This window comes from Rhododendron vialii, chromosome 4a (genome assembly GCF_030253575.1).
Source record: "Rhododendron vialii isolate Sample 1 chromosome 4a, ASM3025357v1".
Lineage (NCBI taxonomy): Eukaryota > Viridiplantae > Streptophyta > Magnoliopsida > Ericales > Ericaceae > Rhododendron > Rhododendron vialii.
This window is the reverse complement of record NC_080560.1, coordinates 17097602-17110298: the sequence shown is the minus strand read 5'-3', so window position 1 is coordinate 17110298 and position 12697 is coordinate 17097602.

The following is a 12697-nucleotide window of genomic DNA, read 5'->3' as shown; positions in this document are numbered from 1 at the left end:
CATTTTTGTTTCTAAAAATCTACTCCAATGCGTATGTATGTTCACTGTGAAACTACAATGTAAAGGCTCTATTTTTCTAGGAATATTCAAAACCTTCGTTTCTATTGCTTTTTTTTTTTTTTAAATAATGTAAACGCAAGGGAAGAGAAGAGGAAATTTTCTCTTCGATTGTTTGCTTTGAGAAGAAAGAAGAGAGAACATAACAAAACAAGTATTGAAACGTAAGGGTTTGTGAAAACTTTTGTAAACTGAAGTAACTTTTCTCATTGAATTGATTATCAGAGTTACAAAGTTACAATACAACCACGCCCTAGCTCTGTACTTATACAAAATCAAGATAGTCATTAGCTCAGACTAAAACTGCATTTACACACTAACAGAATCCCTAACAGAAACGCACTAACTAAAGATTAAGTGGGATGAGCTGGCCACTAAGCTGATGTCAGCTTACATCACCATCCGTTGAGGTTGTTACAGCCGTTGGAGTACATGAAGATAATTCCTTTAACACACCCCCGCAAACTAATGCTGGAAGAGGTGACAGTGTTAGTTTGGTCTTGAGAAACTGAAATCTGGCAATAGTTAGGGGCTTTGTAAGAATATCTGCAACTTGATACTGAGAGGGAACATATTTGATAACCAATTGATGTTGAATCACTTTCTCTTGAATAAAGTGAAAATCAACTTCTACGTGTTTAGTTCGGGCATGGAAAACAGGATTTGAGGCTAAAGAGATAGCAGAAACATTATCACACCATAAGAAAGGAGGAGGAACAGGAGTAGGTAAATGCAAATCTTTAACTAATTGCATTAACCATACTAGTTCAGCAGCTGTATTGGCTAAGGCTTTATATTTTGCCTCAGTGGAAGAGCGTGCCGTCGTTGGTTGCTTTTTAGCAGACCAAGAAATGAGATTCGAACCAAAATAAACACAATACCCTCTTGTTGATCTTCTGTCAACACTATTTTCGGCCTAGTCTGCATCAAAAAATGCAAAAAACTTCAAAGCACCCTTTGTAAAAAGAAGACCTTGATTATGTAACGACCCTTTTTTTTTTGGGTAAATAAAAATTTCGTTAAATATTTGAATTTTTATTTTAAATTACTTAGTTTCTTTTAAAATTCCTTTTTAATTCTAAAAATCCGTCAGAATTAGATTTTAGTCCTTTAAAATTATTTCTTCGCTAGAAATCCTACTTGGCAAGTAGAATTGCTTTTCAATCGATTAGTTGGACAAACCGAACTACCAATTCACCTAGTTACAATCTCCTAACCATAGATGAACCTTTACCCATTGGACAATAAAAGTTAGGAAAACTTTTATCCATTGAACAATAGAAAACCTAGATTTTCTGTCAAAGATATTTTGTGCTAGATTTGATAAAGTACTCATATATAGTTGTATATAGACTTATATACACATGCCTAAAGGACATTTGGTTATTTTAAAAATTATTCAAATATATATTACCTTATTCCTTTTATCCATTGGTCAAAAAATGCAAGGGAAAATATTATCCATTGGATAATAAGTTAGTCTTACTAACTAGTACTAGGATTTATTAAATAAATCACTTCCTAGATTTTTCCATGTGTTTATATGCATTAAAGATATGTGAATATCTAATTTTCTAGATTTCTAAGTACACTAATAAATATATAAGTACTAGTGCTTCTTGAATTATTCTAATAAGAAAATCTTGGCCATATATTTTATTTGATACTTGAAAATCTTGATGGATCATATGGTACCTAATAGTACCTACATTTATATTTGAAAATTTGGACGTGTGTGTGTGTGTGTGTGTATATATATATATGTATATATATATATATATATATATATATATATATATATATAATATAATAGGAACATGTGTTTATTAGATTAGTTTATTAGGAAATTTTGATTTTATATTTTTTTCATTGGATACTTGAAAATCTTAAAAGATTATATAGTACTTTGTAAAGTATTTTACAAGATTTTCTAAGTACACAAATATATTTATATATGGGTACATGTACCTTTTGGCCTATTATTTTTCTAGGAAAATCTTAACCATTGGACGATAATTGCTAGGGAAAATTTTGTTCCTTGGGTAATAACCAAGACTTTTGCTCTATATAGCACCTCATCCTTGCCATTTAACTTACACTTTCCAACCTTTCAACTTCTCTCTCTAGATATACTTGAGTTCTTACTTTGTTCTTTCTTATTCAACTTGAGTTTTTCTTGAAGTTCTTCTTGCAACTCATCCTAAGCCGCCACTAAACCACCACCCGACCACCCTCTCAATCCAAAAGTTAGTAGTTTTTAGTCAGGAACTAGTTTTGAGAGAAACCTTTCTCTTTCGAAGCTACCGGAAGCTTACCGTAGGAAGTTACTCTATCCGATAGCCGACTTACTTTTCCGTAGCCGCCCTACCGCCAGGAAGAATGGTAGAATCATCTTATCCCCTATCTCTAAGTATATGTAGAGTCCCTTTATCCACTAAACTCAATGTATAACATAGAACCGTATGTTGGAAAGTATAACGTAGAACCGTATATTGGAAGTATAAGTAGATTCTCTGTATATAAGGTTATCTATCACCTATGGGTTTGAAATGCATGATAGTTAATAACTTATTTTCACTAATAGAAGTATGAGCATGTTGGAATAAACAACTTTTACTCTAGTAAACATGTGTTGTTTTGAATTTTCCACAAAGGAAGAAAGAACGGTTTTTAAAGATAAGACTTATCGTTGATAGAAGTATTCGTATTTTGATTTTTAGATGGTTATGAGCATGTATACATGAATTGCTTGCATTACTTGTCTTGTTGTAAAACATAAGTGATTTTCACTCCAAAGGAGTCCGTACATGTGGCGTTATGTTTTAAGTTGTGATATGAGCCTGATAGAATGATATAGAGTTGGATGATCTTGCCAGTTTAGTTTCAAGATTACAATGAATGATTTGTGATTACGTATGTGAAAAGTCCTATCGCGGAGTCGTTGCATGAAAATGAGACACGAAAATCGAGAATGTTTTGAAAACCACAATGTGGCCAGACGTGGTAGCCCATTGTGTAGCGTGTGTTTTGTGTGCCAATGGGAACCCAGGGCGGCGGAACCATTGTGCGGATACCCGGGAATCCGGAGCGGTGGAACCGAGGTAGGGTGTCTGGCTTGGTTACCACGGAGAGGTGCCAATGCCAATTGTGTGCCAATGAAAATCTGGAGCGGTGGAACCATTGTGCGGATACTCGGGAACCCGGAGCCGCGGAACCGAGGCTGGGTGTGTAAAAAAAATGATTTTGGAAATGTCAATTTGGAAAATGAAAAGTGGAAAATGGAGACACGGTTTTCGAGATATTGCGTAGGAGAAACTCAGAAATCACGGACACCAACGTTAGTTGAATAGTAAATGTAGATGTGTCATTGTTAATTATTTTGTTAAATACGCATGTACTATGTGGATCTCACTGATTCTATGCCTTATTATGTGTAAGTTATGGGTTAGCGGGCATGAGATTGTTCTGCTGAGCTTTCGTTGCTCATGGTGTTACCTTTGGTGACTCTGACAAATTATACTGGTGGCAACGCTGGTATAATGTGTCGGACTTTGTAGATGAACAGAGAGAACTCTACACCTTGGAGACTTTCGGAGCCGAGGAGCTGGTTAGATGGAAGAGCAGGCGGAGCAGTAGATAGGAACCCTCACTACAAGAAAAAAACACATTTGGCAACCAACTTTCGGCGACCAAACTATTTTTTGTCGCTGATTGTCAACTTTTGGCGACTAAAATATTTTTCGTCGCCGATCGTAGACATTTGGCGACTAAATTCTTTTTTGTTGCCGATTTTGTAGACCTTTGGCGACTAAAACATTTTTAGTCGGCGAAGTGCTACCATTTGGCTACCAACCATAATTTGGTCACCGAAAACAAACAATTGGCGACCAACCAATAGTCAGCAAAAAAAACATTAGGCGACAAAAATATTAGTCGGAGAAAGCTACCAATTGGCGACTAAATTTGTTTTGTCGCTGTTTGTTTGAGCCTTTGGCGACTAAAACATCTTTAGTCGGCAAAAGGCTACCATTTAGCTACCAAAGGTCATTTTGTCGATGACAATTTATATATTATATCATAATAAACTTATATATTTATTCCATCTACTTAACTGAAGTTTTACCCATATTCTACCGTTAACTCCTTAATTAAATCTCACTTTTTTTTAAATAGCAACTCCTTAAATCAAATGTTAAATGCTACCAAAGCAAAAAAAAAAAAAGGCTCCTTAATTAAATCTCACTTTTCTCCTTACACTTTTTTTTTTTTTTTTAAATTTCAGTTTGTCTCTGTTCCATATATTCTCAACAAAGCAAAAAAACAAAAAAAATGCTCCTATGAATGGAGAAAACCTTCGTTTAAAATATGGAAGAGAAAAAATCTAATAAAATTTATCCAATTAACTCTTACGCTAATCTTTACAAGAATCAATCAAATTGAATGATCTTGCTATTCAATGAATCATATATAGTCCAACTTTTAGCCACTGCAAAATGAGTTACCGATATCATTTTCCCCATCTACACCGATGAAAATATTTTTCAATTGCGGCATGACATTGTTGGAATTCAAAAGGCAATGACATTTTTGCTCCGGACTCTTTTAAATTTGATTGAACGTTCAAATTAGCTATTCCAATTTTTTCTTTTTTAAGGTTTTCTGTTGGCGTTCATCTGTTGGATATGTGTTGTTTCATGTTTTTTTATTGGTCTTTTTATATTTTCTCTGTTATATTTTCAGACAAAGAAAGATTGTCTAGCCTTATAACTAATTCATGGATGAGGAAAAAAAAAGGACATTGAATTGTTGGAGTTAATGGTGAAAAGAATTAATTTCCCTACGGTGGAATATGGGTTGGGCTAACTTCCGTTAGGTAGAGGTTAGGGAGATTAAGGAGAAAGGAGCTAGCTTAGGCCAATGAAAGGTTGTCGTGTGTCTGAGGTTGAAGGAAGTCCTCCTACCGGGCCAGGAGGAGATCCACGTTCATCATCTAATCAAAATAGTGTGCATCTACAAAATGTACCCGAGCGGATGAAAATAACATGCTGTTTATGGGTCATTTAGTTTTTCTAAGATGCTCATTGGTACATTGCACAAATTCTCGTCATAAAACCCCCCTATAAAAAAAATGAATTACGAAGAACTTCTCAAATCTCTATCTGGCCATGGTTTCTCTATTTTTAACTCAAATGAAAAAAAAATCCTCCTATGCTACTAAGGCACTAAAAAAATTAAACACTAATTTAATTTACGCTTTTCAGGTCCATTAGTAAGACATAACCACAGATCCACAGCCATTGAAAATTAAAATAAATATTCTTGTCTACAATGTCTACAATTAAAAATGCATTCCATGAAGCGTTTAAAAAAAAAAGCAAGACAGGAAAAAGTTGCGTTAAACTCATTTGATATGGTACATGTTCGACTATTATGACCTTAGGCATGTAACAAAATTATAAAAAAAAGAAGAAGAAGAAGAAGGTAGCTTCAATGTGAAAAAGAAATGGAGTGAGATGAGGATAATTTTTTTTAGAAGTTAGAATTTTTTTTTAGATGTCGAAGACTCAAAGGTAGTGTTTTAGAGAGTCGTTTTTTGGTAGAAGAAAGGATTTTGGTTGGGGTCTTGCGATAGTGGAGTATCAATTTAGATTAGGTCCTTAGGAATTTCTGAATTTTAATAAAAAAAATAGTTATATCAATAATGAAAAATATACGAAGAGGATTTCTGATCATTTTATGCTAACGGGCCATAATTAATATTTTTTCTAGGGCTTTTCTAATTAAGTATATTTTTTTCATTTGGTCATATGACTCTAGTATGAGAGCATAAAGTTAAAAATTAATTATGACTATTTAAGGGTAAATTATAAATGTAATTAATTTAACCATATTTTTACTATATATTGTATCATAATAAACATAATTATATTATATATATAATTTTTCACAAATAATATATAATATATTATATTATATTATATTATATTATATAAATATTGTTTTATATATTTTATTTTATTTTCTTATGTAATAAATATATTATCTTTAGGAATATAGCACAAGTTAAGCATGTAGCCCAGCGGTTGTGCGCCCTCGTAAGGCATGGGAGGTCGGCGGTTTGATTCTTGGCAAAGGCATGAAGTTGGATTATTCCACGCGTGCCACGTGGAAGATCCAAAATGATCGACGTGGCGGTTCAAAGATGGGGGCCACGTGGCACTCAAAATTTTTTTAATATTATTTATTTCGCATGACATTTGGCGACAAATTCGTTTTAGGCGGGGAAAGTTGTATTCGGCGACCAAAAGTTTGGTCACCGTATGTAAATATGATTTTGCAAAGGGGTTTGAATTAATTACATATGGCGACTAAAGTTTGTCGCGAATACTTTTCGCGACAAAAGTGTTTTGTCGGGAAAACCAAGCTTCGGCGACAAAAAATTTTGGTCGGCAAAAACTTTCCCAGACCAAGTGTCGCCGACCAAAATGGCGACCAAAAATTTAGTCGCGGAAAGGTTTTGGCGACTATTATATTAGTCGGCAAAAGTGTTTTTTTCTTGTAGTGCCTAGTTTTCCCTCCTTTTGTTGAATAAAAGTACTCTTGTGAGAATTATGATGTAATATTGAGCCAGACTCTATTTAGATTTTCAATGAAAATGTCTATTTAACGTTCCCAAAATTCGGGGCGTTACAAATTAATAGTACCCCGGAGATACCTAAGGATGCATTTGACTGCAGTGAAGTGGCTAGTTAGTGGATTATGCATATGTTGGCATACAGCATTCACAAAGAAGGATATTTCAGGTCTAGTTAGGGTGAGATACTGCAAGGACCCAACCAAGGTTCTATAAAACTTTGGAATAGAGAAAGGAACATCAGGTAAGATAGGAGAAGGCTTGAGAGAAGAGGGGGAGGCACATGGCCTACAATCTGTCATACTTGCCTTCTTAAGTAAATCTAGAGTACTGTACTTAGCTTGAGAGAGCATGAGACCTTAAGGTACAGATACTACTTCAATGCCCAGAAAGTAGTGGAGGTGGCCAAGATCCTTGAGAGCAAAATCTATGCCCATACTTTGAATTATTTGAGTCACTAATGATGGATTGTTACCAGTGATCAAGATATCATCAACATAGACCAACACATACACAAGATCTGAGCCTTGAGAGAGAATAAACAATGAAGAATCTGCTAAACTGTTATGAAACCCCTTTTTAAGTAGACTTGTGGATAACATATCATACCAGGCCCTGGGGGCTTGCTTAAGACCATATAAAGCTTTGTGAACCTTGCATACATGATGAGGAAATTGAGAACTGACATAACCTTGGGGTTGTCTAAGATAGACATGCTCTTGAATAGTACCATGTAAGAAAGCATTAGAAACATCAAGTTGTCGAATGTCCCACCCAAAATGAAGAGCCAGATACAATAAAAGTCTAATAGTAGGCTACTTTATAACTGGACTAAACATTTCATTATAATCAAGACCTTCGGTTTGCTGAAAACCCTGAGCCACTAGTCTGGCTTTATATCTAGAAATAGTGCCATCAGCATTCTGATAAGCACCCAACAATGCATATTCTCGGTGCTTAAGTCCTCTAGTATGTTGTGTTTGTACATATATGTTGTCGTTTTTATGCGATATTGTACGTAAGGTAGGTTTTTGTGTATTTCAGGTAATTCGTACAAATAAGGCGCGTTTAAACACCATGGACATGCCTCGAGGGAGTCCGAGCTTCCAAGACCAAGTGGCGAAGTGCCACTGTTCTCTATTGAGCAAGATACGAAGCATCGGGTGAAGTTCGGAAGCGTCGAGTGCCAAGTTTTGAAGCTAGAGGCCATTTCTGCAGTTAACAAGGCTATATCCATACAACCGTTTTGGTTGTATCGATACAGTGGCCTTATCTTTTGGACAGCTTCCAGCGTATCCATACACCGTTTTGGTTGTATATATCCACACAGCTCCTCTACGGAGAATTCCCAACACAGGCTTAACAGCTCGGTGTCCATACAACCATTTTGGTTGTATGGATACAGATTGCTTACTGACAGCTTTTCATAGTTTTTCAACCTTCCATAGACATATTATACCGGGAGCAACGCTAGTATAATGTGTTAGACTTTATAAATGATCAAGGTGAGCTGTATACCTTGGATGCTTTCAGAGCCGAGAAGATGGCTAGGATGGAGGAGCAAACAGAGCTATAGATAGAAACCCTAGTTTCCCTCCCTTTGTGTAATAAATGTACTCTTACGAGAGTTATGCTGTAATAACGAGTCAGACTCTATTTAAGTTTCCAATGAAATTGTTTACTCCCTCCGTCCCATATTATTTGGACTTTTTCGATATTTGTGTCAGTTTTCAATCGTTTGTATCTTCCAATATGAATCTCCGACAATATGCAATATGGATCTTGTTTGATAATTCTCGATTTGATCTATAATACAAAGTTTTCAAAATAATAAAAAATATCATAAATTGGGAGATATAAGAGTTTAAAGAACGGTGCGAGTATCGAAAAATACCAGATATTTTGGGACGGAGGGAGTATTTAACGTTCCCAAAATTCGGGGCATTACAATTTAGGTTTCCAATAAAAATGTTTATTTAATGTTCTCAAATTTCGGGGCGTTACAACAAGACTCCCGCCAGTTTCAAATCAGCACTGTACTTCCCACCAGTTTGGAGACTGGGTCCCCATTAGTACCCATCTCAATTCACATCTCAAATCCCGCATGCAGACAATCTCTAAAATCATAAAACTTTACAATTTATCTATTACCTAGCACCATCTAAGTGAATTCTATTTGCAAACCAACCCATGTCTCTAGGTCCAATCTAGCATATAAATCAAGAGTTGAAAAAAAAAAAACAAGTAAACAGAGTGATAAATTAAATAAATAATGAACGGAACAACCACGAAACATTTTATGAATGGGTCATTGTCCTTAATTTTGTGTGGCCAAGAAATCAAATTTGATACAAGAAATTTTATTAAATAAAGAATTTTATAAAAAAAAATAATCCTAGGCTTGTATTAGTTTTGTTTAAGAATTTAGATTGATTAATAACCATAATAAATACAATAAATAGATACAATATCAAAAATAATTAGCATGACCTTAAAAGGATTCCTACGGTCCTACATAACGTGATTGAGTGTCAAAAATTGGGTCCGGAGGGTTGCGAGATTATTTTAAATAAAGATATTACCAAAAATTACCGAAAGTAAAATAATTAGCTAATAAATAATCTAATAAATAAAATATGTTGAGGTTAACAAGGTTTTATCCTAGGAGTGTAAGGAGTCTAAAAAAAATTAATCGGCATTAATGAAATGGTTTGTGAGGTCGCAAAGTGGTTTCAATTGAAAACTTGGTAAAATAAAAAATAAATAGATAATTAAATAAAAAATTTTGAATTTAACAAGATATCATATTTGAGATACGAAAAGTCTACAAAAAATAGTTCGGGTGTCAAAAACGTTATTCGGAAGGTCCCAAAATCGTTTCGATCATTCTTTAATAATACCAAATGGAGTTTGAGGCTTGAGCTTCGGTTGCGAGGTTTGACCCGGTTAACCTTGCGGTTGGAGCCTTCACTGCTACTTTTTTCTGGACCTTGCGGGTGCCGCAAGATTGGAACTGTTTTTTTTTTTTTTTTTTCATTTGCTTTGGTTTTGATGCATGGGACTATGGGGGAATCATGGTTATGCTTAAAAACACTCAAATATACTTAGAGAAGAGTTGGATAGGATTATAATACCTTGGTTTGATCAAATTGATTCAAAATCGAAACTTTGAATTTTAGAGAAGATGACTTCAAGTTCTTTGATCGGGGGACCTTGGGCTCGAATTGATGGTTGTTTGGTGATGCTAGGAGTGGAGGGAAGTGATTAGAAGTGTTGAATTGGATTTCGTTTGGGTCTAGGATACAAACCCACGTTTCTCTCTCTTTCTTTTTCCCTCTAAAACTCCATGGGTTAGAGGTTTTCTTCTGCTTTTCTCTTCTATTCGGACTGGTGGAGTGTGGGGAGTATCGTGGTGTGGCCGTGGTCAATGGGGTGGGGTATTTATAGGTGGATTTTGGAAGAGAAGGATAAGACCGAATTTAATGGAGTTGGGTTCATGGGACTTGAAATGGACGAATTGGGGCAGAGTTAGAGAGGAAGCAAGGAATGGATATGAATGAATTGAATTCAGATTTTTTCTCAGTTGTGAAGGATTTTTTTGGTTTACGCGTGGGGGAATGAATGTGGTTTTCTTGGAGGGAAAGAAATGGAGAGAGAGTGAGCTATGGGAATTGGTGGGCTGTGGGAGAGGGAGAGACAGAGAGAGATTGCATGAGAGAGTGAGGTGAAGGAGATAGAGTGGTGCATGCATGTTATGTGCATGCATGTGTGTGCATGTAATATAAATGCATGCATGTTTGTATTAATGTATTAAGAAAATAATTTTAATAATACTATTATTAATGCTATTAATAATATTATTAAATAAAAAAAATACGGGTTGTTGCAATTTCATTCTTCAAGATTGGTTTTTGCCTTGAATCACCGATTTACTTTTATGTATCGATACACCTTTGAAGATTAATGAAATTATCTTTAGTTAGTCTTCTATTATTCTTCTTACCATCAATTTTGCATTTGACTCGCTTGCCACTACGCATTCGATGAAGTACTAAAATATGGCGAGGAATCATGGATTCACCTTTGGGAACAAGCTGCATTGTTCGTATTTGTGTTGTTGACTTTTTTTTCCGAAATCTCTGTCGACTTTCGATTGAGGGGAAAAACAAGTAAACACATGCATGGGCCAAGCTTCCCGGGCATGGGACAAAGTTGGATATTTCGTAAGCACTCTTGTCGATGTTCGATTGAGCTAATTTTTGTGTGGAGAATATACACATAGTATTTTGGACAAAATGAACAACTTCGATCATCTTTGTAGGATACATGGGGTATATACTCAAACATATGTACTCATAGCAGCTTTGTACACCCAATCTCTTGGAACGTAACCCAATTGTATCATGCAAATCTTGAAAGAATTCTTCTACGACGAGTGTTGGTATAACCACCAATTGCATAAAAATCGCTTCAAATTCTGCACCTGCAAAACAATTTTTTAGCACTCTATCAATAGACCCTATCTCATTACTTACTATAGATCACATTTTTGCTTCTAAATATCTACTCCACTGCGCAAGTATGTTCACTCTGAAAATACAATGAAAAGGCTCTGTTTGTCCAGGAATATTCAAAACCTTTCATCTCTATCAGTAGCGGAGCCAGGAATTAAGTGTAGAGGGGGCACTTCTTGATCAAAATATTTACCCAACTATTATATGGATCATTGACTTTTTAAATCGGTCACCCTCCTTTCCGATTAGTGGAAAAAAAATTACAAATCTTGTAAGACCTTGTGCAACAAGAGAGAGAGAGAGAGAGATTGTGTGTTTTCCAGCTTACCAAAGAGAGGGAGGGAGAGAGAGTGTGTTCGGAAAACACAAAAATATAGGCTACCAGAGGATTAGAACCCCCGGCAGTCTAAACCTTAATGCCTTGTTCGTTTTCCTTTTTGAAAAAAAAAATTCAACTAAAAAAATATACATTACTCTTACTTTTAATCATTATTCTATTCTCATTATCCTTATCTCCAATCATTATTCACATTTCTCTTTCTATCTCTCTCCACTCATTACCCTTACTTCCAATTATTTCTCTCTTAAAAAAATTCTCAAAAACTTATTCAAACACAGCATAAAAGAAGTCATGTTGTCACTTGACCAAGCAAGCTGCTTGTGTAAAATTTTTCATGTATTAATATTTAACCTTATTATGTTCATTTCAAAAAAACCTTATTATGTGTATTTTTTTTATTTTTTTGATATTTTTGAAATGGAGTGTGTAAGGTCCATATTCTGTGGTCTCTCTTATTTGGCAATTCAATTGACAAAACACATTTTCTTTTGTATTCCATTCTTTATCGAGTTGTAATTTCTTTTTATCTTTTTTAAGCTAGCGAGTTTGTATAAGATTAGAGTGGAAGGAATCTTGTTATGTAATTGAGAGTGAGCGTATTAGGCGGATAAAATAGGAAAGATTTGTTTATGTAAGGGAAGAAACCGCTCCAAATGGAAAGATAGAGCAAGGCGGATCATTGGCTAGGTGGCTGACAAAATCACGAGATTATCTTTCCAATTGATCGTGCAATTTAGCTTTCCAATTTTCGTTATAAAAAAGATTGCAGGACTTCTTACAATTGCTCGCCAGAAAAGTGGTCAATATATTGAGAGAAAGGAAAACAGGAGGGTTGCTCTTTTTGACATCATACAGCCGTATGAAATAATCGAAGGTAAAATAACCATTGTTGAGACGCCACTTTTGAGGGACAGAAATTGGAAGCGGTTTGGTACTTTGAGTCTTGAAGTACAATGAGATCGATCTTCGATCATCGATACTATGACAACTTCAAGAAGTTTACACATCTTTGATTCAACTATTTGAATCATCTTCCGGTGGATTTCTGGAAGTATTTCGGAAGGCTTGTGGATTCAAGGCAGCAGCGGTCAAGCACTAGGTGTGGTGAACGTGGATTCGGCAAGTAGGTCTTAGGCTCGATTGTGAGGATTC